We start from the raw sequence: 11,719 nt of genomic DNA, 5'->3' as shown, positions 1-11,719 counted from the left end.
TTTAATGCCTGTATGCATTTGTTAGCCTGGTGGGCAAGTGGAGAAAGGGGCCCCTTAGGAGAAAGGAATGGTTTGAACAAATGCAGAAGCAGGAGACAGCCTAGGCTTCTCAGGAAAGTGCTGAACCATGGAATGTGCAAAGGAGGACAGCAGGCGATAAAGCAAAAAAGGGTACCAGGTCAGAAGAAGGAGGTGCACCAATTCCAGCTAAGGCACTGCAGGGGTTGAGCCTGTGCCTTCTGCAATGCTGATGTGCCAATGGAAAAGCAACTGCTGCTTTGTAGATCTCTCCCAGCTGGGCATGGGGAAAGGTACCTGGAAGCTGTGTGCAGGTCTGGCTGGGAGGATAGGTAGCAGAACTGTTGAGAGAGCCCTTTACAATCAGACAGCTCTGAGCCTGAATCTCAGCTCTCTATTACCACCCAGGGGGTCTCAGGCAACTGACCAAACCTTCCAGAGCCTCATCTGCCAAATGGGTTGCTGCAAGGGCTGCATATGAAAAGTGGTTATTACACGCTCTGGATGCTAGCATTCCACTTAAAAGGATGTTACTATAGAGCAGGTGAAGGTAGACATGTGGCACTATTGCCCTGTCATGAACAGGGTTGTTTCCTTCTACAGCGAAAAGGAATTTGTCGGCCCTGATTTACCCATGTTCACACACTGGGCTTCCCACAAGACCAAATGCAAGGTGAAGCTGGTGTGCAGTCAGCAGTGCCAATCAAATTGGTCGATGCAGGAAACCAACTTATACTCTTGGCCACGCAGTCAGGGACTCTAATCCAGGAATGTTCAAACTTTAATGTGCACTCAAATCACCGTGATCTTGTTAAAAGGCAGATCCTGACTCAATAGGACTGGGGAAGAGCCTGGGATCCTGCATTTCCAACCATCTCCCCATGCTGCTATTCCATTGAGCGCCATTGGCATAGTCTGGCCTCAATCCACAAGATCACTGTCATCATCCTAAGACCTAAGTTATCGAACCCAAGAGGGAAAATGCAACCCAATGCCTCTCGTTTATTGGCTTATTCTCTCATCCTTCTGTTAAATATTTCCTAAGCACCTACTATGTTCCAGGTTTTAGGAAAACAAAGGTATATATAACATAGGTCCTGTATTCAATCAGCTTGTCCACCCTATGCACATGGAGAAGGAAAAGAAAAGGGGACTGGCCATTTGGGGGGTACTCACATCACATACTACATCTCAGTGAATTCTCCCAACATTCTATGAAATTGCAACCATTTACTCCATATTGGAGAATCGAAAACTACAGCCTGCAGAGTCAGGAGAGCTCAGGGCTGGGCGCAGTGGCTCACACCTGTAATCCCAGCACTTTGGGAGGCCGAGGCGGGCAGATCACCTGAGATCAGGAGTTCAAGACCAGCTTAGCCAACATGGCGAAAACCCAACTCTACTAAAAATACAAAAATGAGCTGGGCATGGTGAGGCATGCATGTAATCCCAGCATCTCGGGAGGCTGAGGCAGGAGGATCACTTGAACCCAGGAGGCAGAGGTTGCAGTGAGCCGAGATCACGCCACTTCACTCCAGCCTGGGCCACAGCTAGATGTTGGCATTGGGATTTGAGGCCACATCTTGGGATTCTGAAATCACTGCCTCATTTATACTTAACTGTAAGTTGTTGATTATGTTCTTTTTTTTATTTACTTTGAGCTTGACTGTGTCTCTTTAGGTTTAGAGAGTGAACTTTTTTCCCTCATAAATTTAATTGCTGACATAAAGGGAAAAAGTGTTGATGTAATTGAACAAAAGGATGTTTACAGCCTTTTTTGAGTCATAGAGCTGCTGGCACATGAAATTTATGACAGCCAGGAAAGGGGAAATAAAAAGAAGGGGAAGACCAAGACAGATGTAACTGTGGAAATGCCATGCTAATATATGAGTTGACATTCTGACACTTGGACATTCAGTTGGGTAACTTCTTGGAGGCCATTTAACCAGCTAATGAAGATTGACTTAATAAACTCTCAAACTTGCCAGAGCTAGACTCTTTAAAACAACCCTATAAATGACAAAGATGGCGGCACGTTCAAGAGGCCTTGCAGTTGTTCAAGGATGGAATGCGGTTGCTGGAGTTACAAAGGTCATTGTCTAGGAATCTTGTGGCCATCCCTGGAGGGCTGAGGAACCTTTCAAAGGAGCGGCTCTGATGTTTGCACCCCATCCAGATAAATGCATACAGATGTTCCTTGAACTTGATCAACTCGCTTCTCAGCATGAATGCAAAACTGATTGGGCCAAATCAGAGCTCATGCCAGTGAAGGCTGGCTGCATACAGAAATAAAATCAGCCACCTCCCATTTACTTAGAAGTCTCCGGCTTAAAATACATTGGAGGAAAATGTGTGCTTCACGTTAGAGCGAGAGCCAAATTGCACAGCGACAAAATTATTCCCATCATCATGACAGCTTCAGCCAATCGTTTCCTTTTTTAATGTGCTCAAAGGAGGCAAGTTGGCATCATTAAAAGTATTTTTTTCCCAAAAATACATCATGAAATATGGAGAAACCAGAAACAGAAGAAGGGGGCCCACGCTTAAATCTAATTCTGAGACCGGACTACAGAGATTGTCTGTTCTGGTTGCACTAGGAAGGATCTAAGCAAAGAGGTTGTATTTTTTGCCTCCCACCTCTCCTGATGGCCTGAGGTTGACATGGATGTGGATTTTTTTCCTTTAATTCAGCTCCCATTTTTCAAGCATTGCCCCTTTCACTGAATGATTTTTCCCAGAAACTTTTGATCTTCACTCTTCCTTGATGAAAAACTGCAACTCTTTCATGTCTCTTTGATTTGGTCTTTCTTTTCTTTTTTTTTTTTTTTTTTATTTTTCTTTTTTTTAATTGCATTTTAGGTTTTGGGGTACATGTGAAGAACATGCAAGATTGTTGCATAGGTACACATGGCAGTGTGATTTGCTGCCTTCCTCCCTTCACCTATATCTGGCATTTCTCCGCATGCTATCTCTCCCCAACTCCCCACCCCCCACTGTCCCTCCCCCGTTTCCCCGCAACAGATCCCAGAGTGTAGTGCTCCCCTCCCTGTGTCCATGTGTTCTCATTGTTCAACATCCGCCTGTGAGTGAGAATATGCGGTGTTTGATTTTCCGCTCTTGTGTCAGTTTGCTGAGAATGATGGTTTCCAGGTTCATCCATGTCTTTCTTAAGTACTTGGTCAAGGAGAGCATTGATGCTGCACGCCTTCACTTCCTCTTACCAAATGAGTCCAGTGTTCCCTTCACCCTTCCTTCTGTCTTTTATTACCGAAGTTCTAGAAGCCAAGCCAGGATGTTCTGATGTGACAACTGTCTAAAAGGAAAAGGTTAACCCTGTGCCCGTGCTCAGCCAGCCTGTCAGAGAGATCCCTGTTCCTAAGCCGTAAAGCAAGTCTTCTTTATATCCATGTTGTCCTTCAGCTTCTTCCTCTGGAGAAAGTTTTTTTTTCTTTCCCTAACTCAGCCCCAGCAAATTGGTGTGCTCCTAACTTAGTCTTAGAAACTCTGATTTCCAGATGTCGTATGCCCTTTAATATCTGTTTCAGATTACCACCCTCACCACTGAGAACTGAAAGCATGTGCTTTCTCTTCTGTGCTGAATTGCATTTTGTTCTTTTTTTGAACCTCATCCTTGGAAATTAGACTCTGCTGTCTTTGGTTGTTTCTAGTACATGACTGAGATTTCCTTTCCAGCACGGTAACTTAATATCCCTTTCTGGAATATTACTTAAGGAAAAAAGGAATAAATTCTTCAAGATTTTGAATATTCTATAAGACTACATCCCCATTTTTACTTCAGAGGAAATTGGTCACCATTGATTTTAAGGATGAAAGTTGCACAGATGAAGAAGGAGCATATTATTCAAATCAAAGCCCAGTAATTCGGGGATGATCAAAGGTTTCATCTCACGTGTCAAGTCAAATCAATTGGTAGTATTGTCTGGCACGCTGTGGTGAGACAGTTCTGAGGCTGAGTTCAGACTGGATGAGGAAATATGGTGAAAAAGTTCAGTCATGTCTGCCATGGGTGATATGTTCGGACATCTATTCACTTTTTAAAATGCTAACTCTTGCATAAGAAAATCTACACTTTTTCTGATATACCTACCAGAAGTTTTCAGAAAAAGTCAAGATTCCCAGGGCAAACTAGTAAGTGGTCTTCCCCAAAAGCAGACACTTCTGTCAACAAGTTTTATTACACACGCCAACTCTGATTGACTGATGATTGCCAAGACGGCTGGGTGAATCTCCATAATTAATTAATAATGTCTACCACAGATGAAGGCAAGGACGTAGTGCCACATGTACCCAGTATTTTCTCTCCTGGTCTAGCTCAATATGCTGTTTACTCTGTCTTGAAAAGTAATACAGCAATAAAGTTTTTGAAGGCATCCCACAGAGTCAGGGTATGGGTTTACCTCACATCTGTTAGAGGAGAAGCAGAAATAAATGGAATATGGCAAAATGCTAACAAACCTGTACCCAAGAGTTAGAGCATTTACCTTTTTCCATCCCCTATGGAATATTCACACAATTTGACCATATATTGGCCATAAAGCAAGTATCAGTAGCATTTAGACCACATTCGAAAACCAAATAGGAAAATAAAAGTAAAACCCCTCCTATGGTTTGAATGTTTGGGTTCCCTATAAAATTTATAGGTTGAAATGTAATCCCCATTGTGATCATGTTGGGAGGTGAGGCTTTTAGGAGGTTATTAAGTCATGACGGCAGAGCCCTGATGAGTGGATCAACGCCATAATGAAAGAGCAAGTTCAGCTCCCTTTGCCTCTGTGCTCTTCTACTCTTCTGCCACGTGAGGGACAGTATGTTCCCCCTCCAGGGAATGAAGGATTTTGTTATCTTGAGCAGAAAGACCAGACGCCAAACTTGCCAGCACCTTGATCTTGGACTTCCCAGCCTCCAGAACTGTGAGAAATAAATTTCTGTTCTTGATGAACTATACAGTCTCAGGTATTCTGTTCTAGCAGCACAAAATTAAGACAACCCCTAAACAATTTGACAGCTGTGTGAAAAACTCACTGTATATTTGAAGTTTTAAAAAACATGCTTCTGAATAATTTACATACTCTCTGACATAATTTATTTGTGCATTTCGTTTGCCTTTTCTTATATGAATGCAAGCTTCATGAAGTTGAGGAGCTATGTTCATTACGCCACCCACAGCCTATGCATAGATCTAGCCTTGTTTGAGTTGGGGCATAATGAATGAATGAATGAATGTCAACGCTTATGATATTCTATTTATAAAGTAGTTGAAGGGAAATGCATAACCTTAAGAACATATATTAGCCAGGAATAAAGACAGACTATGATTTAAACATTTACCTTGAAATATTAAAAAATAAACAGTAAATTGACAAAAATTAGAGTTTCTTAAATGAGCAGAGTTTAATGGAATGTAAATAACCAGGAAGAATCAGAGGACAAAACAATTATCCGGGGCATATGGTAGTTTTTGGCAAAATCTATAAATTTTTAAGAAATAAATAATCCTATCTCTTTTTTTTTCCCCAGGTCCAACTTTATTACCTAATACAAGTCCAACCTATGGAACTTTAAAACTCACTGTTCCAATGTTAAATTAAAAACACAATTTATAAATATTTAGTATCTTCTGAAAAGTATTTCTAAGTTAAGAATGAAAAAGTATGTATATAATGTATAATCAAATACCAGGCGGCCTCAACTCCCACCAGCTCCACACTCAGCAACATCCATCATTTTAGGTTCTTCAGTATCTTCTGTCAAATCCACAAAGTTGTTTTCCACGACGGGCGAAGGAATGGAAATCCCCATTGCTTTCTGAACTGCATACATGCTTACGATATCACCTGGAGTTACTTGCTGTACAAGTTCTTCAAGATTATTGGTCACTTATTCGGCAAGAGGCATTTCTCTATACGAGGGACCCAAGAGACAGATCATGTTGGGAGGGGGTCTGGTGCTCAGACGTTCATTCTAGGCTTCCTGAAGCTCCCTGAGCAATCTGGTGGTCTCAAGTTTCTTCTGGAATACTTTACCTTCTTCAAAGTCAAAAACTTCAACTGGAATGCCAAAGTTTGCTACTGCTTTCAGTGCTATGAGCCTGTCTCAGAGTCCAAACTCCTGCTGGCTCTATTTCTGTAATCTCCATTTCTTTTGCTGTGTCAAGTGTCCTAGTACGGCCTTCACCTTCAGGCGATGACATCTCCAACTCTTGTAGAGTCCTGGAATGCCCTCCTTTTGTTAAAACATCCAGCAAAATATCTGCCATGACAGATGGACAATCCTGGCACGTGGCCAAAAACTCACGAATGCTGAAATTGCTTGGAAGATCAGAGTCTTCCCCACAGGTTGAATAGATTAAATCAGAGTCATCCTTGCTGATATTTGCATTGCAGAAGAACCACAGGGCTGGTAATTCAAATGTAACACTGGAGTGACTTTGTGCCTTTTATCCTCTTTGAACCCCTGCAAAGTATTCACTCCAGACTGAAGTCTTCCAGTTGTCATTCCCGGGCTCACAGGGCAGTAGCCTGGCTCTCCTACAATGGGATCCACAGGATGGAGAAGTCCCAACGTCCTTGTTCCATCTGGTTTTGTTCTTTCAAATTCGTACTGACTGTTCACAAGCTGCCTGGTCAGCTTTCTTCCAGATTCCCTCACGATGCGGTCAAGCCGCTCCTGCTCTCTCACTAAATTACTGCTTTTAAACTTATCTTCAAGTGTATTTTTTTTTTTTTTGAGACGGAGTTTCACTCATGTTACCCAGGCTGGAGTGCAATGGCGCGATCTCGGCTCACCGCATCCTCCGCCTCCTGGGTTCAGGCAATTCTCCTGCCTCAGCCTCCTGAGTAGCTGGGATTACAGGCACGCACCACCATGCCCAGCTGATTTTTTTGTATTTTTAGTAGAGACGGGGTTTCACCATGTTGACCAGGATGGTCTCGATCTCTTGACCTCGTGATCCACCCGCCTCGGCCTCCCAAAGTGCTGGGATTACAGGCTTGAGCCACCGCGCCCGGCCTCTTCAAGTGTATCTTTGTCTTTCATTTTCTTTGTTGGGACTCTTGAGGCCTTGTGTTTTGGCATCTCCAGAGTCCTCTCTCTCTCTTGCCCAGCAGCCTCCGTCCTCTCTACTCTGCGAGGTGTCTATTCTATCTTTCTGCAAGTCAGCCATGAAATCTATGCTCTGCTTCAGGCTCTGCATTCTTTCCTGACTAAGAATTTTCATCCCTGAGTGCGACAGCTTCTTTGCAGCTTTATAATAAATGGTCTCTGGTTTGTTGTAAATCATGGCATTAGTGCACATTAGTTTGAAGTTATCCTTTAGTTCTTCTGTGGACTGGTAGTCGTTGGTCTTGATCTTTCCTTGCATGGTACTGAAATCCATTGGGTGTTTAATGATCATGGAGCAGCCAGGAGAAACACAATCAGTCACAGGAAATGAAAAGAAAGCACCTGGATCTTTTCTCTGCAATTGTCTCATCAAAGAGAGGCAATTGATTCAAAGTTTCGCTAAAGAGCTTGTGAGGGGCTTCTCAGGGGGCAAGCCTAATCTCACAGGGCCATGACACTGCAGGTCCTTTTCTGCATCATTCTCCACACGGTCTCGATGTTGCTTCTTTTTATCCTCCTTAGCACTTCTGCATTTTCTCCCTTTTTCTTCCCTTGCAACCTGCTTCTCTCCTTTCTTTCTCTTTTTCTACTTGTGTTTGTCATGATCGTTCTTATCTTTGAAGAGGCTGGAGTCATGCCCTGAGCTGCCCGTGGAGAGTTCAGTGACTTCGTTTCCTCCTACTTTCAGGACCAGCTTCAAAGCCTTCTCTACACACTCCTCGTAGAGGTGTTTGTCTGACTTTTGTGCTTCTGGCCCATGTCTGACCAGGCCCCGGTGCCTGCCCCCAGCGCCAGGCCCAGGCCATGCAGCCACTTCAGATCTGGGCCAGGCCAGCTGGGCACCGGAACGGGGCCCACGAAACCCCGTGCTGCGAGGCAGTGGGAACAAATAATCCTATTTCTTATAAAACGTTTTGAAAGAACAGAAAAAGAAGAATGGTGCAGTTGATTTTAAAATAAAATATAACCTTTATATCAAAGACAGGCAAGAAAAGTTACGTCCATCTCATTTATAGATATATGTGTAAAAGTTTTAAACAAAATATTGGTCAACAAAAATCTAACAGTATAAAAAGAAACAGAAACCATAACCAAATAGAGTTTGTTCCAGGAACGTAAAGACAGCATAACATTAGAAAATCTATTAATGTAAGTTATTATGTACCAGATTCAAGTTGAAAAATAACCATCTTCATGTAGGCAGAAAAAACATTCAGTAAAATTTCACATTCATGTGTTAAAAGAAAAATGTTACCAAACTAGGAATAGCAGGGGAAATTCTTAACAGCTGAGGCAAATTTGCACTTGATATGACTGTCTAGATATGAAAATCAAGACTATCGAGGGCAAACTATCATTTTTTCTTAAAAAATTATAAATACAAAGTCAAATAAAATTAGCATATTTGAACACTGTCAACAATGAGTTAGAAAACATCATTTTAAATGTCTTATTCATAACAACAAACAGAAAACAAGCTTCTACAGAATAAATATATTGAAAGACCTGTTGTGATGGGGACAAATATAACATTTAATTAAAGGGTAGAGATGAAGATCATTTGGAGAGGAACACCAGGATCATGAAAAGATGCACTATGATAAAGATGAAAATGTTCCAGACTGATCTATACAACGAATGCTTCAATCAAAATTCAAGCAGATCATTTTTCATAACACTTGACAAGCAGACCCTAAAATTCACAAAGGCACGTTGAAGCCAAGAATAGCCAAAACAATTATGAATAAGAAGAATAAAGATGAGACACCTGTAAGATGTTAAGACTGGTTATAAAACTTAAATAAGAGAGGGTCGATCTGGTGTTGGGAGAGACAATTAGAACAATGTAAAAAATAACCACGAAAACAATCCAGAATAAGGATGATGTTTGCAATGCACAGAACTAAATATACAAAAAATTCCCAAAGTCAGTAAGAAAAAGACAAAACTGAGCAGAAAGATGAGCAAAGGTTGTGAATAGCAAATGACGCCTGAAGAAACGCAAATCTTCCACAAACGTTTTGAACAGGTGCTTAAGGAAATGCAATTTAAAAAATCATCTCATAGCCATTTAATTATGAAAGTTTCTTCGTAAGGATGTGGAAAATTCATATTTTAATACAGCTGGTGGGAATAACAATTTAGAGAATCATTTTGTAAAGGAATGTGGAGTCATCTGCTTTGTTACACTGGTTCTAAGATGTTCTTCCTCCACCTCCACATGTACTGACCCCCACTGCCACCTTTTAACATTGCCTACATCTAAATGCATCTCACAATTGCTACTTTCTTAATATTTTAAATAACGTTTTGGGTGCAATTTACACTAGATGGCCTCTTCATTTTCATAAAATATGTAGTAAATTAGAAGATGCTCACCCTCTGGATCTAGCAATTTGATTCCTAGATATATTTCTAGAAGAACTCATATCTAAACACAAAGATATATATAATGCTATCATTGCAAAATTTGTTTTTCTTTTAAAAGTTTTGCTCTAAGAAGCTAAAATATTGATTTCTTTCATGCTTATTTCAGTAAAACTGCTGTTGCCTAGACACAGAGAAAAATGTATTACTCCCCATAAGAGGTCTAGAAGAGTTTTTATTTCCTGACTCAATAATGATCTCAAGATCTCAGATTTATTCCATTTCTCTGCTTTTCCACAGTTGGCTTTTTGACCCATTGATTTATACTTGCATACTTCCTGATCCCAACTTCCCTACCTTAACAAGTCCAAGAGCTTCAAATGATCACATTATTCTTGCTATTGTTTTAATTTTTTTATTTTGAATTAATTATAGGTTCCCAAGAAGTTGCAAATATAGTACAAAGAGGTCTTGTATAGCAATCACCCAGCAATGGTTAAACCTTCCACAACTTTGAACCAATGTGAGAACCAGGAAACTAATATTGGCACAATGTGCATGTCTATAATTTTATGTCATTTTCTCACATATTTAGATTCATGAAACCACCACCACAATTATTTAAAATCAAGACGGGGAGCTATTCCATCACCGCAGAGATTTCACTCACGCATGCCTGTACAGTCTCAACCATCTCCCTAATTCCAAATATCTCCTAATTCCTGGGAATCATTATTTTGTTTTCCATCTCTAACATATTTAATAGTAAAACATAGCAACTTATTTTGCAAAGCAGCAAAAATAAGATGGATGGATGGATGAATGGATTAAAGGATGGAGATATACGGAGTGATAAGACAAATACAGCAAAATGTTAAAGAATCTGGGTAGAGGGATTATGGTTATTCAACACACAAACTCTTTACATATGTCTGTATACTTGAAAATTTTCATGTGGGAACCAAAGTGATCTAAACGTCCACCAGTAGGGAAAAGAATAAGTAAATTATATTTCTACAATAGATGATTTTATAGCATTTAAGAAGAAGGAACTAGATCTTCATGGAACGATATGGCTAAGTATCAAACACATTATATTGAGTAATGAAAAGGTACATATCAGAATAATTTACATGGTGCAATTGAAGCTAATACCTACAAAATATCAGAAAGGTAACCACTCCTTTGAAGTTGTTTTTTTCTATTTGTTTTCATAATTATATTATTGTGTAATAACATCATGTGTGACATCTGGATATTGTCGAGAACATGGGTGCATGCTATATTCTTTTTATTTACATATTTGGGATGCTTTACTATTAAAGAAAATTCAAATCAAAAAAGAAACGCCACATAGGTCTGCATATGGTAGAAGATACTGGCTCAAAATTAGACTTCAGAGAACTGTGAGTCACCTTCTACATATTCCTTTTATAGTCTGTCAAATTATGGGACACATTTACCAATTACTTTACTTTAAAGAACAAGGTACTTCTGGGAGAAAACACATTATTCTGAAACGGCCTCAATCAATGCTAGCTTTGGATGTTTATAGAGGTCCCATGACAGAATCAGTAAACAAGGAAGCAGATAAATTTAACACACATTTAGTAATTATTCCTGGGAGCATGGCCTTACCACGGCAAGCGTTGGTTATCATTATAAATAAAACCTGTAAAGATACTTGAAAGTGAAACAGACTAAGAGCTTGTATTGTGTAGTCAACAAACAGATATACACAGAACAGACTTTTTTTAAAAAGCTGTTCATGCTTTTCTTATCACAGAAGTTAAGATAGTGTTATCTCCAGGGAAAAGAATGAGCTTTGATCTTTTGAGGACCTGGAAATATGCTATTTCTTTGTCTGGGTGGTTATGACAAATCTGTTTGTTTTGTAATTATCCATTGAGCCATTCACATATTTTGTGGGTATCTCTGTATTTTGTTGGTTGTTGTTGTTGTTGTTGTTATTTGAGACACAGTCTCACTCTGTTGCCCAGGCTGGAGCCCAGTGGTGTGATCTGGGCTCACTGCAACCTCTGCCTCCCAGGTTCAAGCAATTCTTGTGCCTCAGTCTCCAAGTAGCTGGGACTACAGGTATATGCCACCATGCCCAGCTAATTTTTGCATTTGTAGTAGAGATGGAGTTTCACCATGTTGGCCAGGCTGGTCTTGAACTCCGGACCTCAAATGATCTGCCCGCCTCACCTCC

The 11,719-nt window shown here is 40.5% G+C and overlaps 1 pseudogene across 1 annotated transcript; it reads right to left on the bottom strand.

Moving 5' to 3' along the window:
• Positions 1-5,604: 5,604 nt before the first annotated feature.
• Positions 5,605-9,393, bottom strand: LOC116526420 (annotated as a pseudogene). Its single transcript, XR_004258154.1, has 3 exons — positions 9,329-9,393; positions 7,070-8,009; positions 5,605-6,765 (listed from the first exon to the last, which is right to left on the bottom strand). The product of XR_004258154.1 is annotated as a bromodomain-containing protein 7-like (transcript).
• Between the last annotated feature and the right edge of the window lie 2,326 nt (positions 9,394-11,719).

The sequence above is a fragment of the Sapajus apella genome, unplaced genomic scaffold, assembly GCF_009761245.1.
Source record: "Sapajus apella isolate SASKATOON/1434 unplaced genomic scaffold, GSC_monkey_1.0 scaffold51, whole genome shotgun sequence".
Lineage (NCBI taxonomy): Eukaryota > Metazoa > Chordata > Mammalia > Primates > Cebidae > Sapajus > Sapajus apella.
Note: the sequence above shows the minus strand (reverse complement) of the source record. Positions and strands in the feature narration are given on the sequence as shown.